Source organism: Lactuca saligna, chromosome 8 (assembly GCF_052625555.1).
Source record: "Lactuca saligna cultivar CGN05327 chromosome 8, ASM5262555v1, whole genome shotgun sequence".
Classification (NCBI taxonomy): Eukaryota; Viridiplantae; Streptophyta; class Magnoliopsida; order Asterales; family Asteraceae; genus Lactuca; species Lactuca saligna.
This window is the reverse complement of record NC_136424.1, coordinates 138,348,952-138,371,094: the sequence shown is the minus strand read 5'-3', so window position 1 is coordinate 138,371,094 and position 22,143 is coordinate 138,348,952.

Sequence of the window (22,143 nt, the reverse complement as noted above, 5' to 3'; positions counted from 1 at the left end):
CACATTTCCCATCATTCTGATTTCACAAACTCCAAATCCTTTTTTCATAAGTAAAAGAATATCAAATTCTCGCTACTTATAGAATATGTTGGATTCTAACATTTTATGCAATGATCCTTTCGTAATATCACTACACCAAAGTCACAAAGACTAATGCCAATGAAATTACAAAGTCTTTTTTCGGAGATTGTTACAATACAATTCCTTAGATATGATGTCTCTCACTCAAAGTACATTCCTTCGAACATCCTTTTGCACAAAAGTTTCTAATCTAGACATAGATTTTCAATATTCAATTCCTAATATGGACACGCTTCCATATTTTCCATATGACAACTCATTCTTAATAGAATCTTATCTATTCATAATAATGTCAATATGGTCCATCCAATACCATGCTTCCAACCAATCACAAGCAACCAATCCTCGTCGAACTTTGGATTGTCCTTTGATAGTTGTTTAATTATTTTAGTCAAAACCAATTCTAGTCCCTTTTTCCACTAAAATAAAGCACTTGCAATCGATCCTTTACCCGAAGCGTATGGGACACGATGCACAATGTTTTATTTGCTATGTTCTCAAAATTCGAATTGTGAAAAGGAATGCCGTAATCATAATCGAAATTTTAAGAACACACTATGTACCTTTGACTAAATTTATTAACATTTCTCAACCTCAGCTTTTAGATTTGAAATGAAGCATAATATTCTCTCCCTTAATTATAGAAAAACAACTTTACAACCCTTACGACTTTGCAAGGTATAAGTCTTGTTTTCTATAATTAATATTGCCAACTTGCAATACGTGCCTTAATAATCATACAATCATAACATTTATGCTCCCACTATCATAATGATTATTATAAAACATAACACTTATGCTCCCACTAGCTTTGACATGTATTCGGAAACAGCTTAACTTTCAGAAAAACAATACTTATTGAATTTCTTAAGTTCATGTTTCTAATACTTAGTACTTTGATAATCTTTTATCAATGCTTCTTGAACTTATACACCTTTTCCTTAGATAGTTCATATGTGTGTCTAAACAATTAAGACTAATTGCCAAACCTCACAATTCAAATCATGGAAAGGGATACCGTAACCATAATCGAATTCGAGAATGCAATTTTACAATCACTATCTTCTTAAAATCTTTCCTAGTGAAAGCATTTCCTCACAATCATTTTCATGAAGGAGGAAATCTTATGACACTTAGATTTAAACGGTGTATGTGTTCCTATCCATGTGAATTTGTTAAAACCAAAGTTTACGACAAATTCAAACTCATATGGACCGAACTTTCTTAATCTTGATTTCTTGCCTTATGGTAGCACAGCTGCCCACCACGTCTTCCAAGTAGTTAAGCAGCTCACCTTTTCCTATCAATGTACTTTTCATTGATCAAGGTGCCTTGCCTTTTATGCGTTCAAAATGAGAACTCATAGAACTCTCATGCATAATTAACTCGATTGGATTGGCACAGAATCAAAATAATGTCATCACGATAGGTTGTAAACCTTAACTCGTGTGCTAGTGACGATCGATAAGGTTTGTTTGATTTGTTCTTGAAACCTTTCAAGACCATTAAGACTCCTACTGACTCCTTGACATATAAGATTCTCTTATCATTAACCATTTGTTGACAATCAAATATTCAAGAGTTAGTGTAGTTTTTATCAAAAGCATAACACTTCATAAAATGGTCTTAGTTGGTCTTTGTCTTATCCAAGACATCACAACTTTCCACATTTGATCAATGTTATAAACCTTTTTAATACTTTTCACTCATTGTCACAATCTTAACTCTAAGACTTGCTTTGGAACGAAGTATGATTGACTTCTTGATTTGACCATTTCTTCAATCTTTGATTCCTCTTCTTGGACATACAATTGTACCAAGACTCACTTAGAGGATCAATTGAGATATGGTTCTTAATCATTAAGACTTATCATAAAGCATAAAAGGTACTCTCCCTTCTTCTTAGAATGGAGAAACTTTTATCTCTCTGCCTTCTTGATTCTTCTTATTCGTTCTGCTATTGATTTAAACTTTTTCAATCAACTAAGAATTACACTTAATCTTGCAAGTATAATCATATTTACTAAACCTTCAGTAAATCATGACGAATATCATTGTTACTCTTATGGTGGACTTGATCAACACGCAACTTTGTGTGCTCGAACTCCTTCACTTGACACTTTGTCAATGAATTAGTCTAATTTCCAAATACGAAATTTCTCATTTATCGTGCATCCACGTTGCAAGATTCCAAGTTTATGTCCAATTGAAACTTGGGCGATGAGAAACTCTCCCTATTTGGTAAATTCTCGACTTTCCATAACACAATAAGAACCAAATCCATTATTGCTAATAATGGAAACATTTTAACATCAATTTTTCATACACGCCATTGTAAGGATAAATAAATAACATTTAAAATCAAAATTTATTTTATTGCGGAAAAATTTGTCCTTACAATGCAACGCATTGAAAAACTTATGCTAATACATCTTTCTTAGCAATCTAATTCTAACTCTAAGTAGTAGCTCAAAAATCTAATCTTCGAGAAACGCGATCGAAATCCATTCCTTCACGGTTAGATTCTGCTCACTTCTTCCCTTAGGCTTCCTTTCTTTTCTTCGATCCTTCAAAACATCAATTGTAATCTTATCACATTATGAAGCTTAAAAGAGTTAGTCAATGGATTTTACCTAAATTAGAGCCATACGTTTCGACTCTCCCATCTCTTAGATCTCTTAGGTAAATGGGGAAGCTTTGTCTCCAATGCCCTTTCTCTTGGCAATAAAAGCAAATTGACTCTTTTGGAACAGGACATGGAACTACTTCAGACATCGCCTTTCTCTTATAATCAAACTTTTCGATCATAGCATGTCTTTCGTTGCCATTGTCTATATCCATAGAGGTCTAGAAGTCAGATTCACCAATCAACTTTGCTTTTCTATTGCACCAAATTATTGCTGATTCAGCAGCAATAAGCATATAGGTGAGATCTATAAGGGTCACGTCGTAGTTCATCATATAGTACTCTCTTACCAACTCACTATATGAGTTGGGAAGTGACTGAAGAACCCAATCAACAGCCATTTCCTCAAAGACAACGGATCCCAACATTCTTAACCTATTAATGTGTGACTTCATCCCTAGGATGTGTGCACACACGGACTTTCCTTCTTTATGTTTACTTGCCAAAAGGGCTTGAGTGATCTTGAACTTTTCAAGCCTTGGATCTTGTGGGTTAGGGAGAATAATTGGGGGAGGTAGAGGAAGTGAAGCATGATTTCTTGTTCCTCGATCGAATCGTGGAATATCATCTTCATGTGGAATGCTTGTTCGACGGGATTTAAGAAGACCATAGTTGTCGAACTTTGACATCTACAAAACGGGAGAAAAACAAATTAAAGTTAGTTGATAGATTGAGTCCTTAGTAAATCACCCAAATGAAATACTAAGGCTAGGACCCAACACAATATTCTACAACTCGGGAGAGGGATGCCGTAACCCTAATTGCAGAATATTTGAAGGTAAGTGAATGACGATTCACTAATTTCCACCATGAAAAACGAAAAAGAAATTGAAGTTTTAAATCTATGAAAACTCCTAGATCCTTTGAGATTCATTGAACTTCCAATAGAATGTTTAAATCTCGATATGCCCCTCTAGTTTGTGACTGGGATGCCGAGGATCACAAAGCGGGTGTGAATAACCATGCAAACTACATGGTGCCCTCACATGTTACAGTCACCTATTCGATGTGCCGGTAAACCACACACGCTCCACCGAATTATGACAAACATTGAGTCACCCTTTGCTACCTTTGCTTAGAACCATTTAGTGTGCCAGTTAACCACACACACTCCACTAACGTCTTCGCAAGGGCACAATGTGTAATTTCATGGAATTGCATCAATTCACTTTTCCTAAGTAACTAAGATTGGGAATTTTGAAAAACATTTAGTTAATTTAGTAATTCATTGTACTTATAATGGAAGGTTTCGTCCTATCCTACCCGTTCGGCTAACGACCCTCCACTAGTCAAGAGTGCGGTGGGTAAGAGTCGATACCCATTCAATCGCCATTTTATAGGCAATTTCCTTAAACACCCCTTATAGATCAGCTTCGTGAATGAGGCCTACTAACGGTAAGACTGACTTTTACTCATACATATATATAATGTTAGACTTTTAATGTTATATATAGTATAGGGTGTATTTTATACTTTTAAAATACTAGGTGGTCTAGTTTAACAATTATACTTTTAATTCAATTAAATTGTAAACCTAAACTTTTATGGATTTATTAAACTTCCTTTTAATTATACACCTTAATTAATTAATAAAACCATAAGGGTGTGATTTGAACTTTTTCAAAACAATACTAGAGTTTTAGAATTTAACATTCCTAATTAAACTTTTAATCAACTTTTAAATTCCAAAACTTGAGGGCAAGTTTTGAAACATTTCAACACATTAGGGTTTAGAATTTAAATATACATCAAAATTAAACCATTTAATCAAAATTTAAATTCCAAAACTTGAGGGCAAGTTTTGAAACCTTTTTTCAAAATATTAGGGTTTCAACTATTTAAATTTCAAAACAACAAACCTTTTGGGTTCAAATTTAAACTATAAAACCTAAAGGGCAAAATATGAAACTTTTCATAACAACAAGGATCAAATAACAAATAATCTAAATTAACAATTAATCACATAATTATCCATATTTGATTTATTTAATGATTTCTTGCAAAACAATTTATCAATTTACTCAAAATAATTAATCAATTATCACATAAGGAAACAATTATGTTATTAATTGATAAATATCTTCAATTAGATCAAAATTATAGTCAAATATATCATATAATCGGATTAATATTGATCTAACATGATAAGGTAACTATCCATAAGCAAAAACAGCAAGAAATCCCGGAATACCCTCCATCTGACGAGCCGACTCGCCGAGTCAGGCATGGACTCATCGAGTCACCTTGGACTCGGCGAGTTCATCTATGAACTCGGCGAGTCCAGCCTCCAGAAACAGAAAAATTCTAAATTTTCAAACATATTAAGCATCAATACAATAGAAACCAATCAAGGCTCTGATACCACTGATGGGTTTTGGTCATAAGTCATCCTATGTGCTCATACAAACCCTAATGCTTGGATCTAGGTTTCTCTATTGTACATGCTTTGAATCCAAGACTATAAACCCTAATTCTAGCATACGGAAATCAATATTAACATATAATTAGGTTTAAGATATTACCTTGATTGTTATGTAGCAATAACAATCCCAATTCCTCCTTGAATTGACTTTGGAAGGCTTAGAGTCACAAGTGTCACTCCTCTAATGGCTTACAAACACCATAAGCAAGTGGAGAAGGTATAAAGAGAGAGGAGAGAGGTAGGAATTCTTCCTTAGGACTTGTTGAGAAGGCTTGGACGAATTCATGAGCCTTAGGGGGTTTATATAAGTGTAAAGATTAGGGTTTTAGTCCTTATCCTTATCTAGTTGCTTGCCCACCAAGTAACCATAAGATAAGTCTTAGAAACCCTTATCCTAGTCGAATTCTAAGGCATTATCTCCTTAAATTCGTTCACCCTATATTTAAGATAATCCTTACCTTATTTTGTAACTATCACATAATTACAAATCAGCCCCTCTAGTTTAATTAATTACACTTGATCACAAAATTAATTCCTAATTAATTATTGACCAATATTAATTAAACAAATATGATTTCTCCTTTAATATATTATTCTTATAACATATTAATAAATCATAATAACCTTTCTCTCTTTATTTATTTCTCCAATCAAGTTGCTTTGGTGAAGGCAACCCAAAAGGACCATGCACCATCGGGTCAAGTACAAACCAAAATAGTTATGGACTTAGACACTAATCCAACAATGTTCCGTGCCCGTTACATTCCACGGGTTGAATGGGAGCGATTGTCACAGGAGTTTTTGAGTTTGAGACAGGATGGGGAGTCGGTGACGGAGATCACCCGGATGTTCACCGTGAGGGCGATGTTTTTCCCGGAGTTTGCTTCAAAGCAGGCTCAGATGACTCGTTATTTGAGTATGCTCAAGACGGATATCTGTCAGTTTGTGTCTACCCAGCGATGTGATTCTCTTCTAGAGTTGCAGGAGGCCGCCAGACGGCGTGAGTTGGAGATTGAGCAACAGTTGAGAGAACAGCGGCAGGCCCCAGCACATTCTCAGCCGACGTCGAAGCGGCCTAAGAACGCTGAAACTAGGACTGGGGGTCAGCCGAGCCGCACATGTAGGAAGTGTGGCAAAGGTCATTCTGGTGTGTGTCGAGCTGGTAGTGGATGCCACAAGTGTGAAAGGGAGGGGCATTACGCGAGGGACTGTCACCAGGCTGCTCCAGTTCAGAGTCTGAGGTTATGTAACCATTGTGATCAGGTTGGCCATTTGAAGGCCAACTGCCCGTTACTCGCCGCCAATCCGGCGCAGGCTCCAGCGCTGGCTACTTTGAGGATCACGCCAATCCAGTGCAGGCTCCAGCCTCCAAAGTCTCAGGGCCGTGCCTTCCAGCTTACAGCGGAGGAGGCCAGAGCAGCACCGAATGTGGTTGCTGGTATGTTTCTATCCTTATCTGGTTATTTTTATATTTGTTGCATTCTTATTTGTGGCAGCTGTGGTTAGGTACGTTTTTAGTGAACTCCTTGCCTGCTTTGGTTTTATTTGACTCGGGGGCGAGTCGGTCTTTTGTATCGCAGCCATTTAGTAGGGGGTTCAGTGCACCAGTGGGCGAGTTAGAGTTTCCGTTGCGAGTGTCTATCGCCAACGAACACGAGGTTTCTACTTCTTCAGTTTATTGAGGGTGTGACTTGGAAATTTTCGGGGTGTCATTTCCGATAGATTTGTTTCCGATTCCCATGGGGGAGGTGTGCGTGATTGTAGGCATGGATTGGCTCAGTCGATTCAGTGCCATGATCGACTGTGAGGGGCAGCGTGTGGTAGTTCGAACCCCAAGTGGGGGAGAACTGATTGTTTATGGCGAGGGCACCAGAGTGGGATCAGGGTTTTGTTCAGCTGCCAGGGCACGACAGTACCTTCAGCATCGGTGTACAGGTTATCTAGCATACGTGGTAGATACACGAGCCAGGGACCAGATTTCGATTTCCGACGTGCCGGTGGTTAGGGAATTTGCAGATGTATTCCCGGAGGAACTACCAGGGATACCTCCGGAAAGGCAGGTTGAGTTCAAGATTGATCTGGTGCCAAGTGCCGCCCCTATTGCTAAGGCACCGTACCTGTTGGCACCGCCAGAGATGCAAGAGTTGTCATCGCAGCTGCAGGAACTGCAGGGCAAGTAGTTCATTCGGCCTAGTAGTTCTCCATAGGGAGCACCGATACTTTTCGTCCGGAAAAAGGATGGTTCACACCGGATGTGTATCGACTACCGGGAGTTGAATAAGTTGACGGTGAAGAACCGTTACCCGCTCCCGAGGATAGATGATCTCTTCGACCAACTACAAGGTGCATCTTGGTTTTCTAAGATAGACTTGAGGTCTGGGTATCATCAGGTCAGGGTCAGAGAGGAGGACGTGGAGAAGACCACGTTCCAAACTCGTTATGGTCATTACAAGTTCGTGGTGATGCCGTTCGGGCTCACCAACGCACCAGCGGTGTTCATGGACTTGATGAATCGAGTTTGTAGACCGATGCTTGATCGCTCGGTCATAGTATTTATAGATGATATTTTGGTGTATTCCAAGACCCGAGAGCAGCATGCGGAGCATCTGTGGGAGCTGTTGGGAGATCTGAGATGGGAACGGCTGTACTCCAAGTTCTCGAAGTGTGAGTTTTGGCTACGGGAGGTCCAGTTCCTCGGACATCTCGTTAACCAGGAGGGTATTTTGGTCGATCCGACCAAGATCGAGGCAGTTATGCAGTCGGAGGTTCTGAAATCTCCCTCGGATATTAGGAGCTTTCTAGGTTTGGCAGGGTACTACCGGAGGTTTATACGAGACTTCTCCAAAATTGCAGTGCCACTCACTCATCTGACTAGGAAAGGAGTAGATTTCCGGTGGGGTCCCGAGCATCAAAGAGCATTTGAGACCCTCCGTCAGAAATTGTGCGAGGCTCTAGTGTTGACACTCCCGGAGGGAGCTGACGATTTTGTGGTGTTCTGTGATGCATCCATCACAGGTTTAGGGGCGGTCCTCATGCAAAGAGGGCGAGTGATAGCTTACGCATCGCGACAGCTAAAGCCGCATGAGACGAGATACCCTACGCATGACTTGGAGTTGGGGGCGGTGGTGTTTGCTCTTAAGATATGGAGACATTACCTATACGGGATCCGTTGTACCATTTACATGGATCACAAGAGTTTGAGACATATCATGGATCAGCCAAACCTGAACATGAGGCAGCACAGGTGGCTGGATGTAGTCAAGGACTACGATTGTGAGATTCTTTACCATCCCGGTAAAGCGAATGTAGTGGCGGACGCTTTGAGCCGCAAGTCAGTAGGGTCTTCCACCCCAGCAGTATGTATGAGGATATTAGTGGATTCTCCGCTGGTGGGTTTGATCAAAGATGCCCCAAGTCGAGGGCATCCGCCCGGATAATTGGAAGCTGGAAAGGATCAAAGGCGAGAACACCTAGTTCGTGAAATATAGTTGGGGACTATTGACCCGATGTGGTCGGGTTTGGGTCCCGATGACGGGTGGGGTTAGGCAGACGGTTATGGAAGAGGCTCATAAGTCTCATTTCTCTATTCACCCGGGGGCCACCAAGATGTACCGAGATTTGAGGTTGAGTTATTGGTGGTTGTGCATGAAGCGGGAAATAGCTTGGTACGTTGAGAGATGCTTGACCTGTAGGATGGTCAAGGTCGAGCATCAGAGGCCACATGGGCAATTGCAGCCCCTAGAGATTCCCATGTGGAAATGGGAACAAATCACGATGGACTTTATTACCAAATTGCCAAAGAAGGCAAGGGGATTTGATGCTATATGGGTCATCGTGGATCGACTAACCAAGAGTGCCCATTTCTTGGGTATTCGAGAGGGCTCATCGGCCGAGAAACTGGCCGAATTGTACGTTCGGGAGATCGTGTCGCGCCATGGGGTTCTTGTCTCCATTGTCTCCGATCGGGATGTCAGGTTTACCTCTCGCTTCTGGAAAAAGTTTCACGAGGAGCTAGGCACGCGGTTGCACTTCAGCACAACATTCCACCCGCAAACCGATGGCCAGAGCAAACGGACTATTCAGACCCTCGAGGACATGTTGAGGGCATGTGTCATTGATTTCGGCGGGAGCTGGGACTCCCATCTAACGCTTGCGGAGTTCGCCTATAACAACAACCATCACTTCAGTCTGGGCGCCCCACCATTCGAGCTATTGTACGGATGTAGATGTCGCACCCTGGTCTTTTGGGGCGAAGTTGGACACAGGGTGATGGGTAGTACGGAGGTGGATTTGCAGACTACTGAAAAGATCCAGCAAGTTCGACAACGCTTGCAGACCGCTCAGAGTCGACAGAAGAGTTATGTCGACAAACACCGATCTGAGTTGGAATTTCTGGTGGGAGACATGGTACTCCTGAAGGTCTCGCCCTGGAAAGGCGTGATCCGCTTCAGGAAGAGGGGAAAATTGGGTCCCCGGTATATCAGACCGTTCAGGATCACTGCCAGGGTTGGTAAGGTGGCTTACAGGTTAGAGCTGCCAGAGGAGCTTCGTCGGATACACAGCACTTTCCTCATTTCACAGCTGCGAAAGTGCGTTATGGATCAGGAGTCGGTGGTGTCGTTGGATGATATTCAGGTCGATGAGCGCCTGAACTATGTGGAGAGGCCCGTGGCCATACTAGAGAAAAAGGTGAAGATACTAAGGAACAAGGAAATACCTTTGGTGAAGGTACAATGGGAGCATCGGAAGGGATCCGAATGGACGTGGGAGGCAGAGGCAGAAATGCGAGAACATTATCCGGGGCTATTCACCGCAGCAAACTTCAAGGACGAAGTCTAGTTCAAGTGGGGGAGAATTGTAACGTCCCGATTCCAGGTATAAATTTAATTAAAGAATAATTGGTATTATGTCCTACTCGGCGAGTTGGTTGCCCTACTCGCCGAGTAGTAGTGGGATTGGAACGCATGTTTAGTGACCTACTCGGCGAGCACCAAGGGACTCGACGAGTAGGAGCTGGTAGATGAAACCCTAAATTATGGGGGTTTTACACCCTATTTAAAGGATCATTGGCCTCCACCAGCCTCCCCTTATGCCTCTCTTCTCTCTCAAACCCTAAAACGTGTGTGTGTGTGTGTTTGGTATCCAAGCTTGAAGGAGTAACTTTGGAAGGAAGCATTTGAAGAAGAAAGGAAAATCAAGGCCAGGAACTCGGGAAAAGCTAAGGGATTGCATCAAACATCACTCTCTGGAAGGTAATAAGCTATTCCCTTAGGCTCTTTTCACTTTGAACCTCCCTTGGATGGGTGTTGTGAAGGACTCTCCTTGTTTAAGCTAAGATTTGAAGTTATAACTTCAGATCTGGACTTCCCTTGACCTCTAGATCCATAAAGTTCCCAGATAGTGCAAGGTTGAGACTCTTCCAAGGTGTAAAACTCCATTAAAGAGCTTAGATTGATCATTTCGGGCCTTTAGAGCCTTGCATTTACGTAAACATTGCAACTTTACATAATAAACGTGCCTTAGGAGCTTGGATATGTAATTTGGGGCCTTACCATGGCTTAAAAAGCAGCTGCATGGATTAAGATCTGCATGGACTCGGCGAGTTGATTAAGGGACTCGGCGAGTCCGTTGAAGATGGCCATAAACTCAGCGAGTTAATTGAAGATTGCCTTGAACTTGGCGAGTGTTAGAAAAATCGGCGAGTCAAGTCAACATGGACTGTTGACTCTGACTGTGGACTTTGAATTGGACCAATTGGTTGACCAATTGAATTTTGTGGGTTTCTGGGATTGGGAGATTTATGAAAAAGGTTGTGTGGTACTTTTAGGTGGTGAAGTTCGTGTTGGACCTGGGAGTTGAGCTTTCTTATTTCCGATGATAGTTGCGAGGTGAGTTATCCTCACTATACTAAGGGGTCTAAGGCACCAAGGCCGGCCCATTGGATTTGATATCCTAGTAGTCATTGATATGTTGAGTTGAGTTGGTAATGTATGCTAGTTGATATGCAAGTCGGGTAGATCTATAGGATTGCCTGTGATATTGATTGATTACCTGTATGTGCATTTATCTGTTACATGTCGACATGTTATGTGGGGTGGGTTGAGGTTGTATTGCTCCATGCGGTAGACAACAAACCCGAGAGTCAGATATGAGCTGAGGGCCCGGTAGGCATTCCAAACTCATACTGAGGACTCGAGAGCATTCCAGATATGAGCTGAGGGTCTGGTAGGCATTCCAAACTCGTACTGAGGGCTCGATGGCATTCCAAATACGAGCTGAAGGACCGGTAGGCATTCCAGACTTGTACTGAGGGCCCAGGGGTAGTCCAGCTTGTAAATTTGTGGACCTAGTGCATGTTGTTCTGTTTTGATTGATATGATATGTTAATGTTGATATTGTTATGTGAACTGTATGTGTATCGGTATTTTGGCGGTAACTCACTAAGCTCTCGGGCTTACAGTTTCAGTTTATTGTTTCAGGTACCTTAGGGGATTGTTGCAAAGCTAAGGCTTGATCGTACAGCTCCTCCTAATGTGTTATGTTTCTGGGGAAAACTCTGATATAAATGTATTTTGAAAACAAAGCTGTAATGTTTTGATGAATTTGACGTGTTTTTAAAAATTTAAATTTGGCTTAAATTTTGAGTGTTACAGCCCCATTGTTGTTGGGTTGGGCTACGATAGTATCATTAATGGTGGTACTTCATCTAATAGTCGATTCTATGGTGATTCATGATGGGGTTTTGATTTTTGATATCTCCAACGAACATCCATCAATGGAGAGTAATAGTTTGTTGTTCTTTGTGATTGCATCTTCCTTTCTAATAAAGGTGAAAAATTCATACATACCTTTTGTTTTTGGTAAACATATTGTTCAACTTTGGCCTATTAAACATATGTTGTACAAAATCCATCCGCACATTAACTCAAAATAGGTGTAAAACCAAAACAAGAGATGATTGCATTAAAAAACTAGATTATTGATTCCTACCCAAATGTGGAAGTACCAAGATCATTAAGCATAAGAATTAGATAATTGACTGTAAAAAAAGGTTGAAGTTCATCCCTAAATATTGTAACAAAAGGATTAAAGTGTAAATGCAAATAAACCATCATATGCTTTTTATCAAAAAATCTCCAATTTTACAAACTGTAATGTTTCTTTCTTGTATTTATGCAAGAAACTTTGTTTGTAACGAAAATTAAATTATATTTTTTGTTTCTTATTTTACAAATAAAAATCTTGAGTGTCATTTATGCAATGGTGTCAGGTTATTGAAGGTTTATGGCTGGTTTGTACCAGTAGCGCTATTTCAAGGTACATACTTTGTTTTGATGTGTTCTTTTTTGAAATTGACACCGGGATCTACTAGGGTGTTAGGATTAGGATGTAACTGAACCTGCATTTGATAATATTACACCTCGAAACAACTTTTTGTAGATATTTCGATCAAGGTATGGATGCCAGATGAAGTATCTTCTAGTTTAAACAACTTTTTGTAACTTAAGTAGAGAAACTTATAATATTATATACCTATTAATTAGAATTATTACGAAAAAAATATTTCGAAACCAAGTGGCAGCCCAGCCAAATAAAGTTTAAACCAAAGAAACTAAACTCATATACAAATTTACACCGTCTTAGTTTTTTTGCTTACTAGATTGAGGAAATTGTCGATATTCATAAACATATCTAGATACATAAAACGCACAGATTAAGCTCGGATCTCCATAGCCACTATTTTTGCTAAAAAGAAATCTTATACTACTACCGGCAATCTAGCTGCAATGTCCATCCTAGAACAACTCCTTATTTTTGTATATTTCATCGTATCAGAGTAGAGGAGAGCATGATATGATCCCAAAGATTCGCAACAAATCAACATTAAAATTGACCAAATCTATGAAAGAAGCTTACCTGGAGGACAACGGTGACTACGAAGAACTTCAAGGTATTGTGAATGGAGGTTGGCTGCTGATTCCACAGGCTCCATCTTCTCAAAATTTCGACGAGTAATAGTGACATGAACACGTTAAGATAATATGTTGTGTTTTTATATATAGTAGAGTAATTGCGATATGGGAGCAGGTGAGAGTGATGGAACACCTCGGATATGTGGTGGTTGTATTTTTACCTAATAGAGTGTGAATAGAGAGAATAAATTACTGAAATGGTCCCTATCGTTTGCAAAAATTTCACGTTTGGTTCCTATGTTTTCTTTTGCACTTGGGCGGTCCCTAAGTATTGATTTTATTGTGTTTTTCATCCCTCATAGAGCTAAAAAAACTATATCGCTCTTTATCTTAAAATTTTTTCATTTTTTATATTATTAGTTTATTATTAAATAATATAAATTATTAAATAAACTTGAAATTGGACCCACCCAAAACCCTACACCCCTTATGTCCTCTCTCGTTTCAATTCATCTGCGTTGCAAACCACCAGCCACTGTCGAAAAACACCAAACACTACCAGAAAACACCAGATGTCATCATCGGAAAACACCAGACGCACAAGGAAACCACAAGACACCACTGATCTAAACTCTAAATTTATTGATTTTCTCCATCAACCACCGATCTTCATCAATGGACGCCACAAGAAGCATCCTGCAACCAACATTTGTCATTGTTGGAAGGAGATATGAAGTAGCGGTTTTCAAGAAACGAAGGGATAAATGTTTTCATGGGAGGATCGAGGTGTTTTCGGAAAGATAAGAGACAAGGATGGTGGTGGTGCTGATTGTTTTTTATTTGTCTGAAGAAGCTTCCTCCAGTGGGAGGGCTTCAAAAGTGGCGGTGAATTAAAATGAGAAAGAAGTACATGAGAAGTGTGGGGTGTAGGGTTTTGGGTGGGTTCCATTTTAAGGTTATTTAATCATTTATATTCATTAATAATAAACAAATGATAATAAAAAAAAGCTAAAACAGATAAAGTCAAAGGACAATGTGGTCTTTTCATCTCTACTAGGGGATGAAAAACACAATAAAAACCAAAACCTAGGGACCATTCGAGTGTGAACGAAAACATAGGGACCAAATGTTAAATTTTTGCAAACCACATAGACCATTCAATAATTTGTACTTTAGGATATGCATTGAGCGAATTACGAAAATTGTTTGTTTCATTTAGGATATGCATTATATAAATTACAAAAATTGTTTGTGTCATTTAGGATATGAATCAAGTAAATTACGAAAATTGTTTGTTTCTTTTAGGATATGCATCGAGTAAATTACGAAAATCGTTTGTTTCATTTAGGATATGCATTATGTAAATAACGAAAATTGTTTGTTTCATTTAGGATATGCATTATGTAAATTACGAAAAATCATTTGTTTCATATAGGATATGTGTCGAGTTAATTACAAAAACCGTTTGCTTCATTTAGGCTATGCATGGAGTAAATTACAAAAATTGTTTGTTTCATTTAGGATATGTATTATGTAAATTACGAAAATCATTTGTTTCGTTTAGGATATACATTATGTAAATTACGAAAAATATTTGTTTCATTTAGGATATACATCGAGTAAATTAGGAAAATCGTTTGTTTCATTATGATATGCATTATGTTAATTACGAAAATTGTTTGTTTCATCTAGGATATGGATTATGTAAATTACGAAAATCGTTTGTTCTATTTAGAATATGCATTATGTAAATTACGAAAATCATTTGTTTCATTTATGATATGCATCGAGTAAATTACAAAAATTGTTTGTTTCATTTAGGATATGCATTGTGTAAATTATGAAAATCGTTTGTTCCATTTAGGATATGCATTGAGTAAATTACAAAAATCATTTTTTTCATTTAGTATATTTTGTTTTGATGTGTGTGTTTTTTGAAATTCTATTACTGTTAATATTTTTACTTTTTTTGTATAGAAATCGAGAATGTAGTTGACTCTGTATTTTATGATATTAGACATTAAGATCCTGATTTTCTGAGGGGATGAAGTTGGGGCAATATATGTCAAATTGAGTTAATACTATTGTAAAGTAAGTGGTTCACATTTTTCAGCCCTAATTTCATGCAGTAACGTTTATGCTGATGCAGGTCACTGCTAGAAGAAAACAAACAACATAGGCTTTACCTTTTCAACTTCCATATACTAGTATGATGTTGCTTTACAAATAAACCATATGCATTTAACACCAATTCTTTATGTTTATGTTTTTGTAAGTTTACATAATCACATGAAATCTTTTCTTCTTTGTCCTCCTAATTTGAATGCAACTTCTATGAGAATCTAAAATAGTCAATTTTCATACTGTTGCAAAGTTAGCAGAGTGCATAAAATACATAGAGCAATCATTAGATATATTCATGGAATTGGGGAGGCTCGACATTTTAAGTGATTGCAAGTGTTAAAGTGGCAGTCGATAGATGTATTCACTTATTTCTTGTGTATTTTACATTCCATTACGATATGAGTTACATCAAGATAGCATATATGAATTTTATACACTTGAAGTTGCACATGTGATTTATAGTTTTAAATTTGGAATGCGTGAGTATCAATCTTTTTGAAGATATTTCGATGAAGGTAGGGATGTCAGATGAAGTTTTATCTACATGCACCTATCTAGTTTAAAAATCTTTTTGTCACTTAAATAGAGAAACTTGTAATATTATATATCTTAATTAGAATTATGAAGAAAAAATAATTATATTTTGAAACCAAGTGGCATTTAAGTTTAAAACCACCAAGGTTCCATTTTAAGTTTATTTAATCATTTATATTCATTAAAAATCTTTTTGTCACTTAAATAGAGAAACGACAATATGGTCTTTTCATCTCTACGAGCACATGAAAAACTCAATAAAACCAAAACTTTGGGACATTCTAAGTGCAAATGAAAACATAGGGACCAAATGTTAAATTTTGTAAACCATAGGGCCATTTCGGTAATTTTTCTTTCGAATATGCATTGAGTAATTACGAAAAACATTTCTTTCATTTAGAACATGCATTACATAAATTAGGAATAACATTTGTTTCATTTACAATATGCATCGAGTTAACCATGTAAATCGTTTGTGAGGCAAACAGTACACTCTAAAGTCGAAACAAAACATTTAGGTCCTCTTTTGTTCCAAACGAGTGACAAAGGCACCGAATATCATTTAGGCTATGTGATATGGTTTTAACATAAATTACTTTATGCTTACATGGCATCTCTTAACAAATGTAATAATATGTGAAAATTGCTATGTTTTCATGTGGTGTTAGGCCGTTTTGTCTTCTCAACATTTCCCAACGCGAGTTCAAAAAATAATCAAAGTTTTTATTCTTTTTTCAGTGTTGTGATAGAGTGTTGTGATAGTGTGGTGCACATTTCCTTGAAACAATGGAGTCGTATGGAGAATAACACAACAAATGATCATTCCTACAAGTTATATGAAATATATTTGTAAATTTTTCATTAGACAAATAGACCATTCCTTTCTACCGTTTTGTTAGGGATTTACAAACTATTTTAATTTGAAAACTTTAGTTGTCCTAAAAATTTAAAATAAAAATAAAAATAAAAATTTCAACTGAATATTCAAAACGAAGTTTATCTGCTCAATGGTGGTGCTTTCATTGATAACTCTTAATTGTGGAAAATATTTGTTTTAGAATATATATATATATATATATATATATATATATATATATATATATATATATATATATGGTTTAGGCTCTATGGAAAAAAAAAGCCTAAAAATCATAAAAATGCATAAAATATTTAGAGATCACAAATATTTTTTTTGACTTTATATTTTTAAAATCTCAACTTTTTATATAATATCGCTGAAAATGTTTTTGAAAAAAAAAATCAAAAAATTAAAAAATTAAAAATAAATAAATAAAAAATAAAAAATGGATTTTTAAAACTTTTCGCTACAAATTTATAAAAAAGCTACGATTTTGAAGAATATAAAGTCAAAAAAAAAAAAGATTCCTGATCGCTAGTTTTTTTTTGTCCATTTATATGATTGTTAGGGGTTTTTTTTGTTTTCATATAACCCTTCCCATATATATATATATATATATATATATATATATATATATATATATATATATATATATATATATATATATATATACACACACACACACACACACACACACACACACACACACACACATATTTAAAAGGGAGCTCGACGAGTTGGGAGGCTTCAACTTGTCGTGTAGAGTTATAGTGGTCGCGTGATTTTCAAACCCTACTCAACGAGTTGGAAGACCCCAACTCGACGAGTTGAAGGCAGAATATGAAACCCTAACTTTTATGGTTTTTGCACACTATTTAATGACCTTAAGTCCCGTTGTTGGCCTCTTTATCCACCCCCTTGTCCAGAGAAACCCTAATTTATGCATCATATCTCATTGTATGTGTGTGTGAGCTTGGAAAGTGACTTTTGGTCCTCTTTAGGAAGGAACTTGAAGTATGAAGAGGTTGGACTAGGAGGAAGGCTATAGATCTGACATTTTCTTTGTCTTTGCAACCATATTGAGGTATAAAGTTGATACTTTGGCCTTTCATTGCTTAGATATTCTCATATGGAAGTATGTTGTCATTCTTGGTCCATATTCATTTTGGGATTTGAAAATGTCATGAAGCTATGACTTCATATCTAGACATCTCAGGGCCTTTGTGGACTTAAAGTTGCCAACTTGATTAAGTCTTAGCCCTCCTTCATGCCCTAGGTCCTTTACGAAGCTTAGTTTTAGTGTTTTAGCCTCTTGATGCCATGCATGGACATAAAGTTAGCAAGTTTATGTAGTATTTTAGTCCCAAGGGACCAGATCTATAGTTTGGGGCTGCGGATTCAAGAAAAAAGGGGGTTGAATATGTTGAGACTGGGAAAACTCAACGAGTTGCCTTGCCAACTCGACAAGTTGGTTCGGGATTTCCCGCTTTCTGGATTCTGTAGGAACTCGACGAGTTGTTCGACTAACTCGGGTAGGGTTTTTCCCGGTTTTTTGTGTTCTGAAGGAACTCGACGATTCAGTAGATGCACTCGACGAGTTAGGTCAACATGGACTGTTGACTTTGACTTTGAACATGGTTGACCAAGTTTGACATCTAGGGGTATTTTTGTAATTCAGGATTTTAATGAAGTGAGTCACATGGTGGTTATAGGCAATCGAGATCAGAGCTGAAAGTTGGAATTTGATCTTCTTGATTCAGCACTACTTGTGAGGTGAGTTTTCCTCACTATACTCAAGGGTCTAAGGCACCTAGGCGGCCCTTTGGATTGTTATCCTGGTTTATCTACTGATTGAGTACTTCTATGATATGTTAGATCGATATCCTGATAGATAGGATGTTGCTACGTTGGAATGATCTATTAGATCGGTAGCCTGATAGATAAGATGTTGCTATGCTATTATGATCTGTTAGATCGGTATCCTGATAGATAGGATGTCACTATATTGTTATGATCTGTTAGATCGGTATCCTGGTAGATAGGATGGTGATATGCTTAGTGATGTGTAGATCTGTTTGATTGTCTGTAGACTGTTATGTGATTATCTGAAATATGTGCACATGTTTGATTGGTAGTTGGGGTATTCCATCCCGAGGATGATTGGACCCATAATGTGTTGGCATTGCAACCCGATGGTTGAGGTCCTACGGTATACCATCCCGATGATGATTAGACCCATTGTGTGTTGGCATTCCAATCCAATGGTTTAGGGCCTAGGAATCCAATCTGAAGGTTGATTGGACCCATACTATGTTGGCATTTTAATCCGATGGTCGAGGGCCCGAGGAATTCCAAACCAATGGATGATTGGGCCCATAGTATGTTGTTTTTATGTGTATCTTTCATTATGGGTATTTTGGGGGAAACTCATTAAGCTTCGGGCTTACAGTTGTGGATTTTGTTTCAGGTACTTTGGATGATCAAGGAAGGCGAAGGCTTGATCGTGGACCTCCTCACATTTTATGTTATCATTTCCAGGAATTCTCTGATGCTAAACTATTTTGAAAAGAAATAGTAATAATTGGTGGATTTTGAATATCTTAAAAAGTTTAAAATTCTTGCGAAATTTATGGATGTTACAAGCTGGTATCAGAGCCTTGGTTTGAGTGAATTAGGGGAACACTCATGTGAATTCAGTCTCAAACTAAGGAAAAAGATTTTTAAAATGGTTTTCAAAATAAGTAAGGAGGATGCGATGTGTACGATCAGCCGAAGCTAGTAAGTAGGCCCTAAAATACCATATTGTTATTTGATATTTTGATATGTTAGAACAACAAGCTAGTGATAGGCTAGGGATCTTCAGGAATTGCTTGATAGAATTGTCTGATAGCCTAGATTCCTTCTTTTATGAAAATGACATCATTATTGTAGTTTCTTAGCGTATGCATCATAGTTGTATATAACTAAGATCTTATAGCCTAAGAATGTTTGGTTTGGCCTTATTTCCTATTCTTGTTTGTTGAAGAGCTTAGGGTAGGATCAGGTATTCGAATGTCTACGGGGTCTAGCGTTATGTATGGTTAGCTTAGATGAGTGTTGCAGGGTTGGTGGAAGTTTCATGGATGAGTCGTGTGGGGTTAGCTGGCCAGCCAGGAGATATTTAGTATTTCCTCTAAGGAATGAGGATTACGTGTATAGTCATGATTGCGAGTATTGTTAGGGCACTGTGACGATCCTTGAGACAAATATGGGTATGTGTGGAAGGTAATATGGTCTCGTACTACTGAATGCACATGACCCATATGCGTAACAAGGAAGTCATAACCTAAGGGTTTTGTTGGGAGTTGGTTCCCCATCAATATGTGAATTATCTAATATCTTCCTGGTATATTTTCAGTATGGTGATTACGAGACGATTTGAAACTGGATCCTGGTCAAGAGCAGGAGTTGGCAGTCAGGATAGGACTGCATTGACAGAGGACTGTGTCAGGGAGATCATCCTTGAGGAGGTGGTTGAGATTTTCTGGAGTCAAATTTTGGAGATGCTCGGGTTTATCAAGACCGCAATGATGGAGTATTTTGAGGACAGATACACAACCATTGTTGAGACTGCTGCTACTGCAGCTTCTACAGCTGTGGCGACTGTAGGCGTTGGGCCAGTGTGGGTGTTTTAGAATCAGGACTTCCATAACACGATGCCCCAGACCTTTGATGGAGTTCAGGTGTAGCACCCAATTCCTGGTATGCATTTAATTCAAGCATTTTTATGTTTTTCCCCAGGACTCGACGAGTCGGAGGACCCATTCGTCGAGTAGAGACGTTTTTGCAGACATCTTAAGTGACCTACTCGATGAGTCAGAAGACGGACTCGGTGAGTAGGCGCTGTGCGAGAAAAACCCTAAATCTGAGGGTTTGCACCCTATATAAACACATTAACTCATCCTCCGTTGTCCCTAACACTCCCTTAGAGCTGGATATTGAAACCCTAGTCATTTGTGTGTGTGTGTGTTAAGGCCATTTTGGTGTTCTTGGTTGGTTTGTGAAGCTTGGAAGGAGAGAGGAAGCTTGGGATTTCTAGTTGGGACTAGTAGATCCGTAGATCTTACTTCATCTTTAGCTTAAGCAAGGTAAATGCCCCTATTTTGGTCTTCCTTTTTAGTTGTTCATCTTTAGGGCTTAGGGTCATGGTGCATTTAGGGCTTCTTAAGCCATCTTCGGATTTGTAAGGTGATTCATGGGGTTCTACTTCCTGATCTTAGTCATTGGAGGGGTCTCATGGTATAAAGGTGCCAACTTTATGGCCATGAGAGCCCCATGCACATTGTAGAGCACCTTCTATGGACTTTTAAGCTAAAAACCCCATGCATGTGCATCAAGTTTGGAACTTTACGTATAAAATGGACATTAGGAGGCCATATCATTGGTTTTGGTGTGTTAAATCCCTTTTAGATCGATTTTATAGAAATGGTCAAGGTTGGACTCGGCGAGTCGTTCTTGGGACTCAGCGAGTCGGTGCGCTTTTAGCTTTCTGAAACCCTTCTGTGATGGTCAGTTGTTAGAAAAGGGAGTCCCATAGCTATTTAGATGTATTTGACTTAGCCTTAGACCTGGAGTTCATTGGACTCGACGAGTACATGAACAGACTCGACGAGTCCAAGGCAATCTCCCAGCACATGAAGATTAACTCGGCGAGTTGTTCATACAACTCGGTGAGTCAAGGACAAGGCTTGTTCTTCAGATGAAGATGAACTCAACGAGTTGTTCATACAACTCGGCGTGTCGGATGAAGGATCATTCGATGTTCGACTGGGAGGAGAACTCGTCGAGTCATTGCCTAACTTGACGAGTAGGGACGGGAATGAGGACAATTAGATGGTTAAGGACTCGACGAGTTGGCGGCCCAACTCGGTGAGTCAAGTTAGCTAGAAGTTGACTTTGGCTTAACTTTAACTAGGTCAGGGGTAGAATAGTCATTCCTCCATAAGAGTAGTTATCAGACTCTGATTCGGTGTTTGATGGGAATTATAGCTGGAGGATTTCCGAAGCAACAATGTCGGCCTACCAGTAAGTAGTTATGTATGAGATGATTGTCTTTGTGATAGTTATCTTGGTATATTAATTTGTTATGGTCACGAGACATGCCTGTATGATATGCTATGTGTGTAGAAGGGATTAGTTGTCCCTACCCAGTTATGCCTGACTGTATGATTATCTCTCGTTACGATATGCTAGTGCTAGGGGGTAAAATAGTCCACAGTTACCGGTTGAAAGACATCGATGGCGTGTACTGGTTGAAAGATACCGATGATGGTTACCTGTTGAAAAATACCGATGGCAGTTACCGGTTGAAAGATACCGATGGTGTTATGTGGTGTGTGGTATGATGGGGGAAATCACTAAGCTTTGTGCTTACAGTATTAGTTTTGGTTTCAAGTACCTCTTCATCCAAGGGGAAAGATCCGGCGGCACAACAACGCATCACACACATGGTTTCCGCATTGGATTTTCTGGGATTGTACTCTGA